The sequence below is a fragment of the Rhipicephalus microplus genome, chromosome X (genome assembly GCF_043290135.1).
Source record: "Rhipicephalus microplus isolate Deutch F79 chromosome X, USDA_Rmic, whole genome shotgun sequence".
Classification (NCBI taxonomy): domain Eukaryota; kingdom Metazoa; phylum Arthropoda; class Arachnida; order Ixodida; family Ixodidae; genus Rhipicephalus; species Rhipicephalus microplus.
Window position 1 is genome coordinate 476,487,398 of NC_134710.1, and position 18,360 is coordinate 476,505,757.

The following is an 18,360-nucleotide window of genomic DNA, read 5'->3' on the forward strand; positions in this document are numbered from 1 at the left end:
GGCATGCGAGCGAGCGCGACGATTGACCACGAGTGACGACTGGTGTACGAGGCTTCAACCAGCCACCTTATATATCCGGAACCGCCCCCCCCCCCCCGAACCGACATTTCCGCAGCAGTGACAGTGGTGTGCGCACGTCCTTTCACAAGCATATACTGCTTTTTCCAGATCTTGACACCGTTGGATGTCGAGCACTTCTGAACACTGCTAAACGGCTGCGTGCAGGAACTACCATCTTATTGAGGTCTGCGAGCGAGCACGACGATTGACTGCAAGTGACGACTGGTGTACGAAGCTTCAACCAGCCACCTTATATATCCGGAACCGCACCCCGAAGCGGCATTTCGGCAGCAGTGACAGTGGTGTGCGCTCGTCCTTTCACAACAATCTACTGCTTTTTCCAGATCTTGACACCATTGGATGTCGAGAACTTCTGAACACTGCTGAACGGCTGCGTGGGAGAACTACCATTTTATGAAGGCCTGCGAGCGAGCACGACGATTGACTACGAGTGACGACTGGTGTACGAGGCTTCAACCAGCCACCTTATATATCCGGAATCGCCCCCCCCCCGAACCGACATTTCCGCAGCAGTGACAGTGGTGTGCGCTCGTCCTTTCACAAGCATATACTGCTTTTTCCATATCTTGACACCGTTGGATGTCGAGCACTTCTGAACACTGCTAAACGGCTGCGTGCGGGAACTACCAATTTATCGAGACCTGCGAGCGAGCACGACGATTGACTGCATTTGACGACTGGTGTACGAGGCTTAAACCAGCCACCCTATATATCCGGAACCGCCACCCGAACCGGCATTTCGGCAGCAGTGACAAAGGTGAGCGCTCATCTTTTCACGAGCGCATACTGCTTTTTCCAGATCTTGACACCGTTGGATGTCGAGCACTTCTGAACACTGCTAAACGGCTGCGTGGGAGAACTACCATCTTATCGAGGCCTGCGAGCGAGCACGACGATTGACTGCAAGCGACGACTGGTGTACGAGGCTTCAACCAGCCAACTTATATATCCGGAGCCGCCCCCCGAACCGGCATTTCGGCAGCAGTGACATAGGTGTGCGCTCGTCCTTTCACAAGCATCTACTGCTTTTTCCAGATCTTGACACCGTTGGATGTCGAGCACTTCTGAACACTGTTAAACGGCTGCGTGCGGGAACTACCATCTCATCGAGGCTTGCGAGCGAGCACGATGATTGACTGCAAGTGACGACTGGTGTACGTGGCTTCAACCAGCCACCTTAATTATCCGGAACCGCCCCCCCCCCGAACCGGCATTTCGGCAGCAGTGACAGTGTTGTGCGCTCATCTTTTCACAAGCATCTACTGCTTTTTCCAGATCTTGACACCGTTGGATGTCGAGCACTTCTGACTACTGCTAAACGGCTGCGTTCAGGAACTACCACCTTATTGAGGCCTGCGAGCGAGCACGACAATTGACTGCAAGCGACGACTGGTGTACGAGGCTTCAACCAGGCACTTTATATACCCGGAACCGCCCCCCGAACCGGCATTTCGGCCGCAGCGACAGTGGTGTGCACTCGTCCTTTCACAAGCATCTACTGCTTTTTACAGATCTTGACACCATTGGATGTCGAGCAGTTCTCAACACTGCTAAACAGCTGCGTGCCGGAACTACCATCGCCTGCGAGCGAGCACGACGATTGACTGCAAGCGACGACTGCTGTACGAGGCTTCAACCAGCAACCTTATATATCCAGAACCGCCCCCCCCCAAACTGGCAATTCAGCAGCAGTGACAGTGGTGTGCGCTCATCTTTTCACAAGCATCTACTGCTTTTTCCAGATCTTGACACCGTTGGTAGTCGAGCACTTCTGAACACTACTAAACGGCTGCGTGGGAGACCTACCATTTCATCGAGGCCTGCAAGCGAGCACCACGATTGACTGCGAGTGACGACTGGTGTACGAGGCTTCGACCAGCCATATGATATATCCGGAACCGAACAACGAACCGGCATTTCGGCAGCAGTGACAGTGGTGTGCGCTCTTCATTTCAAACGCATCTACTGCTTTTTCCAGATCTTGACACCGTTGGATGTCGAGCACTTCTGAACACTGCTAAATGGCTGCGTGGGAGAACTACCATTTTATCGAGACCTGCGAGCGAGCACGACGATTGACTGCAAGTGACGACTGGTGTACGAGGCTTAAACCAGCCACCCTATATATCCGGAACCGCCACCCGAACCGGCATTTCGGCAGCAGTGACAAAGGTGAGCGCTCATCTTTTCACAAGCGCATACTGCTTTTTCCAGATCTTGACACCGTTGGATGTCGAGCACTTCTGAACACTGCTAAACGGCTGCGTGGGAGAACTACCATCTTATCGAGGCCTGCGAGCGAGCACGACGATTGACTGCAAGCGACGACTGGTGTACGAGGCTTCAACCAGCCAACTTATATATCCGGAGCCGCCCCCCGAACCGGCATTTCGGAAGCAGTGACATAGGTGTGCGCTCGTCCTTTCACAAGCATCTACTGCTTTTTCCAGATCTTGACACCGTTGGATGTCGAGCACTTCTGAACACTGTTAAACGGCTGCGTGCGGGAACTACCATCTCATCGAGGCTTGCGAGCGAGCACGATGATTGACTGCAAGTGACGACTGGTGTACGTGGCTTCAACCAGCCACCTTAATTATCCGGAACCGCCCCCTGAACCGGCATTTCGGCAGCAGTGACAGTGGTGTGCACTCATCTTTTCACAAGCATCTACTGCCTTTTCCAAATCTTGACACCGTTGGATTTCGAGCACTTCTGAACACTGCTAAAAAGCTGCGTGCAGGAACTACCATCTTATCAAGGCCTGCGAGCAAGCACGAGAATTGACTGCAAGTGACGACTGGTGTACCAGGCTTCAACCAGCCACCTTATATATCCGGAACCGCCCCCCGAACCGGCATTTCGGCAGCAGTGACAGTGGTGTGCGCTCATCTTTTCACAAGCATCTACTGCTTTTTCCAGATCTTGACACCGTTGGATGTCGAGCACTTCTGAACACTGCTAAACGGCTGCGTGGGAGAACTACCATCTTATCGAGGCATGCGAGCGAGCGCGACGATTGACCACGAGTGACGACTGGTGTACGAGGCTTCAACCAGCCACCTTATATATCCGGAACCGCCCCCCCCCGAACCGACATTTCCGCAGCAGTGACAGTGGTGTGCGCACGTCCTTTCACAAGCATATACTGCGTTTTCCAGATCTTGACACCGTTGGATGTCGAGCACTTCTGAACACTGCTAAACGGCTGCGTGCAGGAACTACCATCTTATTGAGGTCTGCGAGCGAGCACGACGATTGACTGCAAGTGACGACTGGTGTACGAAGCTTCAACCAGCCACCTTATATATCCGGAACCGAACCCCGAAGCGGCATTTCGGCAGCAGTGACAGTGGTGTGCGCTCGTCCTTTCAACACAATCTACTGCTTTTTCCAGATCACGACACCATTGGATGTCGAGAACTTCTGAACACTGCTGAACGGCTGCGTGGGAGAACTACCATTTTATGAAGGCCTGCGAGCGAGCACGACGATTGACTACGAGTGACGACTGGTGTACGAGGCTTCAACCAGCCACCTTATATATCCGGAATCGCCCCCCCCCCCCCCGAACCGACATTTCCGCAGCAGTGACAGTGGTGTGCGCTCGTCCTTTCACAAGCATATACTGCTTTTTCCATATCTTGACACCGTTGGATGTCGAGCACTTCTGAACACTGCTAAACGGCTGCGTGCGGGAACTACCAATTTATCGAGACCTGCGAGCGAGCACGACGATTGACTGCATTTGACGACTGGTGTACGAGGCTTAAACCAGCCACCCTATATATCCGGAACCGCCACCCGAACCGGCATTTCGGCAGCAGTGACAAAGGTGAGCGCTCATCTTTTCACGAGCGCATACTGCTTTTTCCAGATCTTGACACCGTTGGATGTCGAGCACTTCTGAACACTGCTAAACGGCTGCGTGGGAGAACTACCATCTTATCGAGGCCTGCGAGCGAGCACGACGATTGACTGCAAGCGACGACTGGTGTACGAGGCTTCAACCAGCCAACTTATATATCCGGAGCCGCCCCCCGAACCGGCATTTCGGCAGCAGTGACATAGGTGTGCGCTCGTCCTTTCACAAGCATCTACTGCTTTTTCCAGATCTTGACACCGTTGGATGTCGAGCACTTCTGAACACTGTTAAACGGCTGCGTGCGGGAACTACCATCTCATCGAGGCTTGCGAGCGAGCACGATGATTGACTGCAAGTGACGACTGGTGTACGTGGCTTCAACCAGCCACCTTAATTATCCGGAACCGCCCCCCCCCGAACCGGCATTTCGGCAGCAGTGACAGTGGTGTGCGCTCATCTTTTCACAAGCATCTACTGCTTTTTCCAGATCTTGACACCGTTGGATGTCGAGCACTTCTGACTACTGCTAAACGGCTGCGTTCAGGAACTACCACCTTATTGAGGCCTGCGAGCGAGCACGACAATTGACTGCAAGCGACGACTGGTGTACGAGGCTTCAACCAGGCACTTTATATACCCGGAACCGCCCCCCGAACCGGCATTTCGGCCGCAGCGACAGTGGTGTGCACTCGTCCTTTCACAAGCATCTACTGCTTTTTACAGATCTTGACACCATTGGATGTCGAGCAGTTCTCAACACTGCTAAACAGCTGCGTGCCGGAACTACCATCGCCTGCGAGCGAGCACGACGATTGACTGCAAGCGACGGCTGCTGTACGAGGCTTCAACCAGCAACCTTATATATCCAGAACCGCCCCCCCCCAAACTGGCAATTCAGCAGCAGTGACAGTGGTGTGCGCTCATCTTTTCACAAGCATCTACTGCTTTTTCCAGATCTTGACACCGTTGGTAGTCGAGCACTTCTGAACACTACTAAACGGCTGCGTGGGAGACCTACCATTTCATCGAGGCCTGCAAGCGAGCACCACGATTGACTGCGAGTGACGACTGGTGTACAAGGCTTCGACCAGCCATATGATATATCCGGAACCGCACAACGAACCGGCATTTCGGCAGCAGTGACAGTGGTGTGCGCTCTTCATTTCAAACGCATCTACTGCTTTTTCCAGATCTTGACACCGTTGGATGTCGAGCACTTCTGAACACTGCTAAATGGCTGCGTGGGAGAACTACCATTTTATCGAGACCTGCGAGCGAGCACGACGATTGACTGCAAGTGACGACTGGTGTACGAGGCTTAAACCAGCCACCCTATATATCCGGAACCGCCACCCGAACCGGCATTTCGGCAGCAGTGACAAAGGTGAGCGCTCATCTTTTCACAAGCGCATACTGCTTTTTCCAGATCTTGACACCGTTGGATGTCGAGCACTTCTGAACACTGCTAAACGGCTGCGTGGGAGAACTACCATCTTATCGAGGCCTGCGAGCGAGCACGACGATTGACTGCAAGCGACGACTGGTGTACGAGGCTTCAACCAGCCAACTTATATATCCGGAGCCGCCCCCCGAACCGGCATTTCGGAAGCAGTGACATAGGTGTGCGCTCGTCCTTTCACAAGCATCTACTGCTTTTTCCAGATCTTGACACCGTTGGATGTCGAGCACTTCTGAACACTGTTAAACGGCTGCGTGCGGGAACTACCATCTCATCGAGGCTTGCGAGCGAGCACGATGATTGACTGCAAGTGACGACTGGTGTACGTGGCTTCAACCAGCCACCTTAATTATCCGGAACCGCCCCCTGAACCGGCATTTCGGCAGCAGTGACAGTGGTGTGCACTCATCTTTTCACAAGCATCTACTGCCTTTTCCAAATCTTGACACCGTTGGATTTCGAGCACTTCTGAACACTGCTAAAAAGCTGCGTGCAGGAACTACCATCTTATCAAGGCCTGCGAGCAAGCACGAGAATTGACTGCAAGTGACGACTGGTGTACCAGGCTTCAACCAGCCACCTTATATATCCGGAACCGCCCCCCGAACCGGCATTTCGGCAGCAGTGACAGTGGTGTGCGCTCATCTTTTCACAAGCATCTACTGCTTTTTCCACATCTTGACACCGTTGGATGTCGAGCACTTCTGAACACTGCTAAACGGCTGCGTGGGAGAACTACCATCTTATCGAGGCATGCGAGCGAGCGCGACGATTGACCACGAGTGACGACTGGTGTACGAGGCTTCAACCAGCCACCTTATATATCCGGAACCGCCCCCCCCCCCGAACCGACATTTCCGCAGCAGTGACAGTGGTGTGCGCACGTCCTTTCACAAGCATATACTGCTTTTTCCAGATCTTGACACCGTTGGATGTCGAGCACTTCTGAACACTGCTAAACGGCTGCGTGCAGGAACTACCATCTTATTGAGGTCTGCGAGCGAGCACGACGATTGACTGCAAGTGACGACTGGTGTACGAAGCTTCAACCAGCCACCTTATATATCCGGAACCGCACCCCGAAGCGGCATTTCGGCAGCAGTGACAGTGGTGTGCGCTCGTCCTTTCACAACAATCTACTGCTTTTTCCAGATCTTGACACCATTGGATGTCGAGAACTTCTGAACACTGCTGAACGGCTGCGTGGGAGAACTACCATTTTATGAAGGCCTGCGAGCGAGCACGACGATTGACTACGAGTGACGACTGGTGTACGAGGCTTCAACCAGCCACCTTATATATCCGGAATCGCCCCCCCCCCGAACCGACATTTCCGCAGCAGTGACAGTGGTGTGCGCTCGTCCTTTCACAAGCATATACTGCTTTTTCCATATCTTGACACCGTTGGATGTCGAGCACTTCTGAACACTGCTAAACGGCTGCGTGCGGGAACTACCAATTTATCGAGACCTGCGAGCGAGCACGACGATTGACTGCATTTGACGACTGGTGTACGAGGCTTAAACCAGCCACCCTATATATCCGGAACCGCCACCCGAACCGGCATTTCGGCAGCAGTGACAAAGGTGAGCGCTCATCTTTTCACGAGCGCATACTGCTTTTTCCAGATCTTGACACCGTTGGATGTCGAGCACTTCTGAACACTGCTAAACGGCTGCGTGGGAGAACTACCATCTTATCGAGGCCTGCGAGCGAGCACGACGATTGACTGCAAGCGACGACTGGTGTACGAGGCTTCAACCAGCCAACTTATATATCCGGAGCCGCCCCCCGAACCGGCATTTCGGCAGCAGTGACATAGGTGTGCGCTCGTCCTTTCACAAGCATCTACTGCTTTTTCCAGATCTTGACACCGTTGGATGTCGAGCACTTCTGAACACTGTTAAACGGCTGCGTGCGGGAACTACCATCTCATCGAGGCTTGCGAGCGAGCACGATGATTGACTGCAAGTGACGACTGGTGTACGTGGCTTCAACCAGCCACCTTAATTATCCGGAACCGCCCCCCCCCGAACCGGCATTTCGGCAGCAGTGACAGTGTTGTGCGCTCATCTTTTCACAAGCATCTACTGCTTTTTCCAGATCTTGACACCGTTGGATGTCGAGCACTTCTGACTACTGCTAAACGGCTGCGTTCAGGAACTACCACCTTATTGAGGCCTGCGAGCGAGCACGACAATTGACTGCAAGCGACGACTGGTGTACGAGGCTTCAACCAGGCACTTTATATACCCGGAACCGCCCCCCGAACCGGCATTTCGGCCGCAGCGACAGTGGTGTGCACTCGTCCTTTCACAAGCATCTACTGCTTTTTACAGATCTTGACACCATTGGATGTCGAGCAGTTCTCAACACTGCTAAACAGCTGCGTGCCGGAACTACCATCGCCTGCGAGCGAGCACGACGATTGACTGCAAGCGACGACTGCTGTACGAGGCTTCAACCAGCAACCTTATATATCCAGAACCGCCACCCCCCAAACTGGCAATTCAGCAGCAGTGACAGTGGTGTGCGCTCATCTTTTCACAAGCATCTACTGCTTTTTCCAGATCTTGACACCGTTGGTAGTCGAGCACTTCTGAACACTACTAAACGGCTGCGTGGGAGACCTACCATTTCATCGAGGCCTGCAAGCGAGCACCACGATTGACTGCGAGTGACGACTGGTGTACGAGGCTTCGACCAGCCATATGATATATCCGGAACCGAACAACGAACCGGCATTTCGGCAGCAGTGACAGTGGTGTGCGCTCTTCATTTCAAACGCATCTACTGCTTTTTCCAGATCTTGACACCGTTGGATGTCGAGCACTTCTGAACACTGCTAAATGGCTGCGTGGGAGAACTACCATTTTATCGAGACCTGCGAGCGAGCACGACGATTGACTGCAAGTGACGACTGGTGTACGAGGCTTAAACCAGCCACCCTATATATCCGGAACCGCCACCCGAACCGGCATTTCGGCAGCAGTGACAAAGGTGAGCGCTCATCTTTTCACAAGCGCATACTGCTTTTTCCAGATCTTGACACCGTTGGATGTCGAGCACTTCTGAACACTGCTAAACGGCTGCGTGGGAGAACTACCATCTTATCGAGGCCTGCGAGCGAGCACGACGATTGACTGCAAGCGACGACTGGTGTACGAGGCTTCAACCAGCCAACTTATATATCCGGAGCCGCCCCCCGAACCGGCATTTCGGAAGCAGTGACATAGGTGTGCGCTCGTCCTTTCACAAGCATCTACTGCTTTTTCCAGATCTTGACACCGTTGGATGTCGAGCACTTCTGAACACTGTTAAACGGCTGCGTGCGGGAACTACCATCTCATCGAGGCTTGCGAGCGAGCACGATGATTGACTGCAAGTGACGACTGGTGTACGTGGCTTCAACCAGCCACCTTAATTATCCGGAACCACCCCCTGAACCGGCATTTCGGCAGCAGTGACAGTGGTGTGCACTCATCTTTTCACAAGCATCTACTGCCTTTTCCAAATCTTGACACCGTTGGATTTCGAGCACTTCTGAACACTGCTAAAAAGCTGCGTGCAGGAACTACCATCTTATCAAGGCCTGCGAGCAAGCACGAGAATTGACTGCAAGTGACGACTGGTGTACCAGGCTTCAACCAGCCACCTTATATATCCGGAACCGCCCCCCGAACCGGCATTTCGGCAGCAGTGACAGTGGTGTGCGCTCATCTTTTCACAAGCATCTACTGCTTTTTCCAGATCTTGACACCGTTGGATGTCGAGCACTTCTGAACACTGCTAAACGGCTGCGTGGGAGAACTACCATCTTATCGAGGCATGCGAGCGAGCGCGACGATTGACCACGAGTGACGACTGGTGTACGAGGCTTCAACCAGCCACCTTATATATCCGGAACCGCCCCCCCCCCGAACCGACATTTCCGCAGCAGTGACAGTGGTGTGCGCACGTCCTTTCACAAGCATATACTGCTTTTTCCAGATCTTGACACCGTTGGATGTCGAGCACTTCTGAACACTGCTAAACGGCTGCGTGCAGGAACTACCATCTTATTGAGGTCTGCGAGCGAGCACGACGATTGACTGCAAGTGACGACTGGTGTACGAAGCTTCAACCAGCCACCTTATATATCCGGAACCGCACCCCGAAGCGGCATTTCGGCAGCAGTGACAGTGGTGTGCGCTCGTCCTTTCACAACAATCTACTGCTTTTTCCAGATCTTGACACCATTGGATGTCGAGAACTTCTGAACACTGCTGAACGGCTGCGTGGGAGAACTACCATTTTATGAAGGCCTGCGAGCGAGCACGACGATTGACTACGAGTGACGACTGGTGTACGAGGCTTCAACCAGCCACCTTATATATCCGGAATCGCCCCCCCCCCCGAACCGACATTTCCGCAGCAGTGACAGTGGTGTGCGCTTGTCCTTTCACAAGCATATACTGCTTTTTCCATATCTTGACACCGTTGGATGTCGAGCACTTCTGAACACTGCTAAACGGCTGCGTGCGGGAACTACCAATTTATCGAGACCTGCGAGCGAGCACGACGATTGACTGCATTTGACGACTGGTGTACGAGGCTTAAACCAGCCACCCTATATATCCGGAACCGCCACCCGAACCGGCATTTCGGCAGCAGTGACAAAGGTGAGCGCTCATCTTTTCACGAGCGCATACTGCTTTTTCCAGATCTTGACACCGTTGGATGTCGAGCACTTCTGAACACTGCTAAACGGCTGCGTGGGAGAACTACCATCTTATCGAGGCCTGCGAGCGAGCACGACGATTGACTGCAAGCGACGACTGGTGTACGAGGCTTCAACCAGCCAACTTATATATCCGGAGCCGCCCCCCGAACCGGCATTTCGGCAGCAGTGACATAGGTGTGCGCTCGTCCTTTCACAAGCATCTACTGCTTTTTCCAGATCTTGACACCGTTGGATGTCGAGCACTTCTGAACACTGTTAAACGGCTGCGTGCGGGAACTACCATCTCATCGAGGCTTGCGAGCGAGCACGATGATTGACTGCAAGTGACGACTGGTGTACGTGGCTTCAACCAGCCACCTTAATTATCCGGAACCGCCCCCCCCCGAACCGGCATTTCGGCAGCAGTGACAGTGGTGTGCGCTCATCTTTTCACAAGCATCTACTGCTTTTTCCAGATCTTGACACCGTTGGATGTCGAGCACTTCTGACTACTGCTAAACGGCTGCGTTCAGGAACTACCACCTTATTGAGGCCTGCGAGCGAGCACGACAATTGACTGCAAGCGACGACTGGTGTACGAGGCTTCAACCAGGCACTTTATATACCCGGAACCGCCCCCCGAACCGGCATTTCGGCCGCAGCGACAGTGGTGTGCACTCGTCCTTTCACAAGCATCTACTGCTTTTTACAGATCTTGACACCATTGGATGTCGAGCAGTTCTCAACACTGCTAAACAGCTGCGTGCCGGAACTACCATCGCCTGCGAGCGAGCACGACGATTGACTGCAAGCGACGACTGCTGTACGAGGCTTCAACCAGCAACCTTATATATCCAGAACCGCCCCCCCCCCCCCAAACTGGCAATTCAGCAGCAGTGACAGTGGTGTGCGCTCATCTTTTCACAAGCATCTACTGCTTTTTCCAGATCTTGACACCGTTGGTAGTCGAGCACTTCTGAACACTACTAAACGGCTGCGTGGGAGACCTACCATTTCATCGAGGCCTGCAAGCGAGCACCACGATTGACTGCGAGTGACGACTGGTGTACAAGGCTTCGACCAGCCATATGATATATCCGGAACCGCACAACGAACCGGCATTTCGGCAGCAGTGACAGTGGTGTGCGCTCTTCATTTCAAACGCATCTACTGCTTTTTCCAGATCTTGACACCGTTGGATGTCGAGCACTTCTGAACACTGCTAAATGGCTGCGTGGGAGAACTACCATTTTATCGAGACCTGCGAGCGAGCACGACGATTGACTGCAAGTGACGACTGGTGTACGAGGCTTAAACCAGCCACCCTATATATCCGGAACCGCCACCCGAACCGGCATTTCGGCAGCAGTGACAAAGGTGAGCGCTCATCTTTTCACAAGCGCATACTGCTTTTTCCAGATCTTGACACCGTTGGATGTCGAGCACTTCTGAACACTGCTAAACGGCTGCGTGGGAGAACTACCATCTTATCGAGGCCTGCGAGCGAGCACGACGATTGACTGCAAGCGACGACTGGTGTACGAGGCTTCAACCAGCCAACTTATATATCCGGAGCCGCCCCCCGAACCGGCATTTCGGAAGCAGTGACATAGGTGTGCGCTCGTCCTTTCACAAGCATCTACTGCTTTTTCCAGATCTTGACACCGTTGGATGTCGAGCACTTCTGAACACTGTTAAACGGCTGCGTGCGGGAACTACCATCTCATCGAGGCTTGCGAGCGAGCACGATGATTGACTGCAAGTGACGACTGGTGTACATGGCTTCAACCAGCCACCTTAATTATCCGGAACCGCCCCCTGAACCGGCATTTCGGCAGCAGTGACAGTGGTGTGCACTCATCTTTTCACAAGCATCTACTGCCTTTTCCAAATCTTGACACCGTTGGATTTCGAGCACTTCTGAACACTGCTAAAAAGCTGCGTGCAGGAACTACCATCTTATCAAGGCCTGCGAGCAAGCACGAGAATTGACTGCAAGTGACGACTGGTGTACCAGGCTTCAACCAGCCACCTAATATATCCGGAACCGCCCCCCGAACCGGCATTTCGGCAGCAGTGACAGTGGTGTGCGCTCATCTTTTCACAAGCATCTACTGCTTTTTCCAGATCTTGACACCGTTGGATGTCGAGCACTTCTGAACACTGCTAAACGGCTGCGTGGGAGAACTACCATCTTATCGAGGCATGCGAGCGAGCGCGACGATTGACCACGAGTGACGACTGGTGTACGAGGCTTCAACCAGCCACCTTATATATCCGGAACCGCCCCCCCCCCCGAACCGACATTTCCGCAGCAGTGACAGTGGTGTGCGCACGTCCTTTCACAAGCATATACTGCTTTTTCCAGATCTTGACACCGTTGGATGTCGAGCACTTCTGAACACTGCTAAACGGCTGCGTGCAGGAACTACCATCTTATTGAGGTCTGCGAGCGAGCACGACGATTGACTGCAAGTGACGACTGGTGTACGAAGCTTCAACCAGCCACCTTATATATCCGGAACCGCACCCCGAAGCGGCATTTCGGCAGCAGTGACAGTGGTGTGCGCTCGTCCTTTCACAACAATCTACTGCTTTTTCCAGATCTTGACACCATTGGATGTCGAGAACTTCTGAACACTGCTGAACGGCTGCGTGGGAGAACTACCATTTTATGAAGGCCTGCGAGCGAGCACGACGATTGACTACGAGTGACGACTGGTGTACGAGGCTTCAACCAGCCACCTTATATATCCGGAATCGCCCCCCCCCCCGAACCGACATTTCCGCAGCAGTGACAGTGGTGTGCGCTCGTCCTTTCACAAGCATATACTGCTTTTTCCATATCTTGACACCGTTGGATGTCGAGCACTTCTGAACACTGCTAAACGGCTGCGTGCGGGAACTACCAATATATCGAGACCTGCGAGCGAGCACGACGATTGACTGCATTTGACGACTGGTGTACGAGGCTTAAACCAGCCACCCTATATATCCGGAACCGCCACCCGAACCGGCATTTCGGCAGCAGTGACAAAGGTGAGCGCTCATCTTTTCACGAGCGCATACTGCTTTTTCCAGATCTTGACACCGTTGGATGTCGAGCACTTCTGAACACTGCTAAACGGCTGCGTGGGAGAACTACCATCTTATCGAGGCCTGCGAGCGAGCACGACGATTGACTGCAAGCGACGACTGGTGTACGAGGCTTCAACCAGCCAACTTATATATCCGGAGCCGCCCCCCGAACCGGCATTTCGGCAGCAGTGACATAGGTGTGCGCTCGTCCTTTCACAAGCATCTACTGCTTTTTCCAGATCTTGACACCGTTGGATGTCGAGCACTTCTGAACACTGTTAAACGGCTGCGTGCGGGAACTACCATCTCATCGAGGCTTGCGAGCGAGCACGATGATTGACTGCAAGTGACGACTGGTGTACGTGGCTTCAACCAGCCACCTTAATTATCCGGAACCGCCCCCCCCGAACCGGCATTTCGGCAGCAGTGACAGTGGTGTGCGCTCATCTTTTCACAAGCATCTACTGCTTTTTCCAGATCTTGACACCGTTGGATGTCGAGCACTTCTGACTACTGCTAAACGGCTGCGTTCAGGAACTACCACCTTATTGAGGCCTGCGAGCGAGCACGACAATTGACTGCAAGCGACGACTGGTGTACGAGGCTTCAACCAGGCACTTTATATACCCGGAACCGCCCCCCGAACCGGCATTTCGGCCGCAGCGACAGTGGTGTGCACTCGTCCTTTCACAAGCATCTACTGCTTTTTACAGATCTTGACACCATTGGATGTCGAGCAGTTCTCAACACTGCTAAACAGCTGCGTGCCGGAACTACCATCTTATCGAGGCCTGCGAGCGAGCACGACGATTGAATGCAAGCGACGACTGCTGTACGAGGCTTCAACCAGCAACCTTATATATCCAGAACCGCCCCCCCCCCAAACTGGCAATTCAGCAGCAGTGACAGTGGTGTGCGCTCATCTTTTCACAAGCATCTACTGCTTTTTCCAGATCTTGACACCGTTGGTAGTCGAGCACTTCTGAACACTACTAAACGGCTGCGTGGGAGACCTACCATTTCATCGAGGCCTGCAAGCGAGCACCACGATTGACTGCGAGTGACGACTGGTGTACGAGGCTTCGACCAGCCATATGATATATCCGGAACCGCACAACGAACCGGCATTTCGGCAGCAGTGACAGTGGTGTGCGCTCTTCATTTCAAACGCATCTACTGCTTTTTCCAGATCTTGACACCGTTGGATGTCGAGCACTTCTGAACACTGCTAAATGGCTGCGTGGGAGAACTACCATTTTATCGAGACCTGCGAGCGAGCACGACGATTGACTGCAAGTGACGACTGGTGTACGAGGCTTAAACCAGCCACCCTATATATCCGGAACCGCCACCCGAACCGGCATTTCGGCAGCAGTGACAAAGGTGAGCGCTCATCTTTTCACAAGCGCATACTGCTTTTTCCAGATCTTGACACCGTTGGATGTCGAGCACTTCTGAACACTGCTAAACGGCTGCGTGGGAGAACTACCATCTTATCGAGGCCTGCGAGCGAGCACGACGATTGACTGCAAGCGACGACTGGTGTACGAGGCTTCAACCAGCCAACTTATATATCCGGAGCCGCCCCCCGAACCGGCATTTCGGAAGCAGTGACATAGGTGTGCGCTCGTCCTTTCACAAGCATCTACTGCTTTTTCCAGATCTTGACACCGTTGGATGTCGAGCACTTCTGAACACTGTTAAACGGCTGCGTGCGGGAACTACCATCTCATCGAGGCTTGCGAGCGAGCACGATGATTGACTGCAAGTGACGACTGGTGTACGTGGCTTCAACCAGCCACCTTAATTATCCGGAACCGCCCCCTGAACCGGCATTTCGGCAGCAGTGACAGTGGTGTGCACTCATCTTTTCACAAGCATCTACTGCCTTTTCCAAATCTTGACACCGTTTGATTTCGAGCACTTCTGAACACTGCTAAAAAGCTGCGTGCAGGAACTACCATCTTATCAAGGCCTGCGAGCAAGCACGAGAATTGACTGCAAGTGACGACTGGTGTACCAGGCTTCAACCAGCCACCTTATATATCCGGAACCGCCCCCCGAACCGGCATTTCGGCAGCAGTGACAGTGGTGTGCGCTCATCTTTTCACAAGCATCTACTGCTTTTTCCAGATCTTGACACCGTTGGATGTCGAGCACTTCTGACTACTGCTAAACGGCTGCGTGCGGGAACTACCACCTTATTGAGGCCTGCGAGCGAGCACGACGATTAACTGCAAGCGACGACTGGTGTACGAGGCTTCAACCAGACACCTTATATATCTGGAGCCGCCCCCCGAACCGGCATTTCGGCAGCAGTGATATAGGTGTGCGCTCGTCCTTTCACAAGCATCTACTGCTTTTTCCAGATCTTGACACCGTTGGATGTCGAGCACTTCTGAACACTGCTAAACGGCTGCGTGCGGGAACTACCATCTCATCGAGGCTTGCGAGCGAGCACGATGATTGACTGCAAGTGACGACTGGTGTACGTGGTTTCAACCAGCCACCTTAATTATCCGGAACCTACCCTGAACCGGCATTTCGGCAGCAGTGACAGTGGTGTGCGCTCGTCATTTCACTAGCATCTACTGCTTTTTCCAGATCTTGACACCGTTGGATGTCGAGCACTTCTGAACACTGCTACACGGCTGCGTGCGGGAACTACCATCTTATCGAGGCCTGCGAGCGAGCACAACGATTGACTGCAAGTGACGACTGGTGTACGAGGCTTCAACCAGCCACCTTATATATCCGGAACCGCCCCCCGAACCGGCATTTCGGCCGCAGCGACAGTGGTGTGCACTCGTCCTTTCACAAGCATCTACTGCTTTTTCCAGATCTTGACACCGTTGGATGTCGAGCACTTCTGAACACTGCCAAACGGCTGCGCGCGGGAACTACCATTTTATCGAGACCTGCGAGCGAGCACCGCGATTGACTGCAAGTGACAACTGGTGTACGAGGCTTCATCCAGCCACCTTATATACCCGGAACAGCCTCCCGAACCGGCATTTCGGCAGCAGTGACAGTGGTGTGCACTCGTCCTTTCACAAGCATCTACTGCTTTTTCCAGATCTTGACACCGTTGGATGTCGAGCACTTCTGAACACTGCTAAACGGCTGCGTGCAGGAACTACCATCTTATCGAGTTCTGCGAGCGAGCACGACGATTGGCTGCAAGCGACGACTGGTGTACGAGGCTTCAACCAGACACCTTATATATCTGGAACCGCCCCCCGAACCGGCATTTCGGCAGCAGTGACAGTGGTGTGCGCTCGTCCTTTCACAAGCATCTACTGCTTTTTCCAGATTTTGACACCGTTGGATGTCGAGCACTTCTGAACACTGCTAAACGGCTGCGTCGTAGAACTACCATCTTATCGAGGCCTGCGAACGAGCAGGACGATTGACTGCAAGCGACGACTGCTGTACGAGGCTTCAACCAGCCACCTTATATATCCGGAACCGCCCCCTGAACCGGCATTTCGGCAGCAGTGACAGTGGTGTGTGCTCATCTGTTCATAAGCATCTACTGCTTTTTCCAGATCTTGACACCATTGGTAGTCGAGCACTTCTGAACACTGCTAAATGGCTGCGTGGGAGACCTACCGTTTCATCGAGGCCTGCAAGCGAGAATGACGATTGACTGCGAGCGACGACTGGTGTACGAGGCTTCAACCAGCCACCTTATATATCCGGAACCGCACCACGAACCGGCATTTCGGCAGCAGTGACAGTGGTGTGCGCTCGTCCTTTCACACGAATCTACTGCTTTTTCCAGATCTTGACACCGTTGGATGTCGAGCACTTCTGGACACTGCAAAACGGCTGCGTGCAGGAACTACCATCTTATTGAGGTGTGCGAGCGAGCACGACGATTGACTGCAAGTGACGACTGGTGTACGAAGCTTCAACCAGCCACCTTATATATCCGGAACCGCACCCCGAACCGGCATTTCGGCAGCAGTGACAGTGGTGTGCGCTCGTCCTTTCACAACAATCTACTGCACTGCTTTTTCAAGATCTTGACACCGTTGGATGTCGAGCACTTCTGAACACTGCTGAACGGCTGCGTGGGAGAACTACCATTTTATGGAGGCCTGCGAGCGAGCTCGACGATTGACTACGAGTGACGACTGGTGTACGAGGCAGCAACCAGCCACCTTATATATCCAGAATCGCCCCCCCCCCCCCCCCGAACCGACATTTCCGCAGCAGTGACAGTGGTGTGCGCTCGTCCTTTCACAAGCATATACTGCTTTTTCCATATCTTGACACCGTTGGATGTCGAGCACTTCTGAACACTGCTAAACGGCTGCGTGCGGGAACTACCATTTTATCGAGACCTGCGAGCGAGCACGACGATTGACTGCAAGTGACGACTGGTGTACGAGGCTTAAACCAGCCACCCTATATATCCGGAACCGCCACCCGAACCGGCATTTCGGCAGCAGTGACAAAGGTGAGCGCTCATCTTTTCACAAGCGCATACTGCTTTTTCCAGATCTTGACACCGTTGGATGTCGAGCACTTCTGAACACTGCTAAACGGCTGCGTGGGAGAACTACCATCTTATCGAGGCCTGCGAGCGAGCACGACGATTGACTGCAAGCGGCGACTGGTGTACGAGGCTTCAACCAGCCAACTTATATATCCGGAGCCGGCCCCCGAACCGGCATTTCGGCAGCAGTGACATAGGTGTGCGCTCGTCCTTTCACAAGCATCTACTGCTTTTTCCAGATCTTGACACCGTTGGATGTCGAGCACTTCTGAACACTGTTAAACGGCTGCGTGCGGGAACTACCATCTCATCGAGGCTTGCGAGCGAGCACGATGATTGACTGCAAGTGACGACTGGTGTACGTGGCTTCAACCAGCCACCTTAATTATCCGGAACCGCCCCCTGAACCGGCATTTCGGCAGCAGTGACAGTGGTGTGCGCTCATCTTTTCACAAGCATCTACTGCCTTTTCCAAATCTTGACACCGTTAGATTTCGAGCACTTCTGAACACTGCTAAACGGCTGCGTGCAGGAACTACCATCTTATCAAGGCCTGCGAGCAAGCACGAGGATTGACTGCAAGTGACGACTTGTTTACCAGGCTTCAACCAGCCACCTTATATATCTGGAACCGCCCCCCAAACCGGCATTTCGGCAGCAGTGACAGTGGT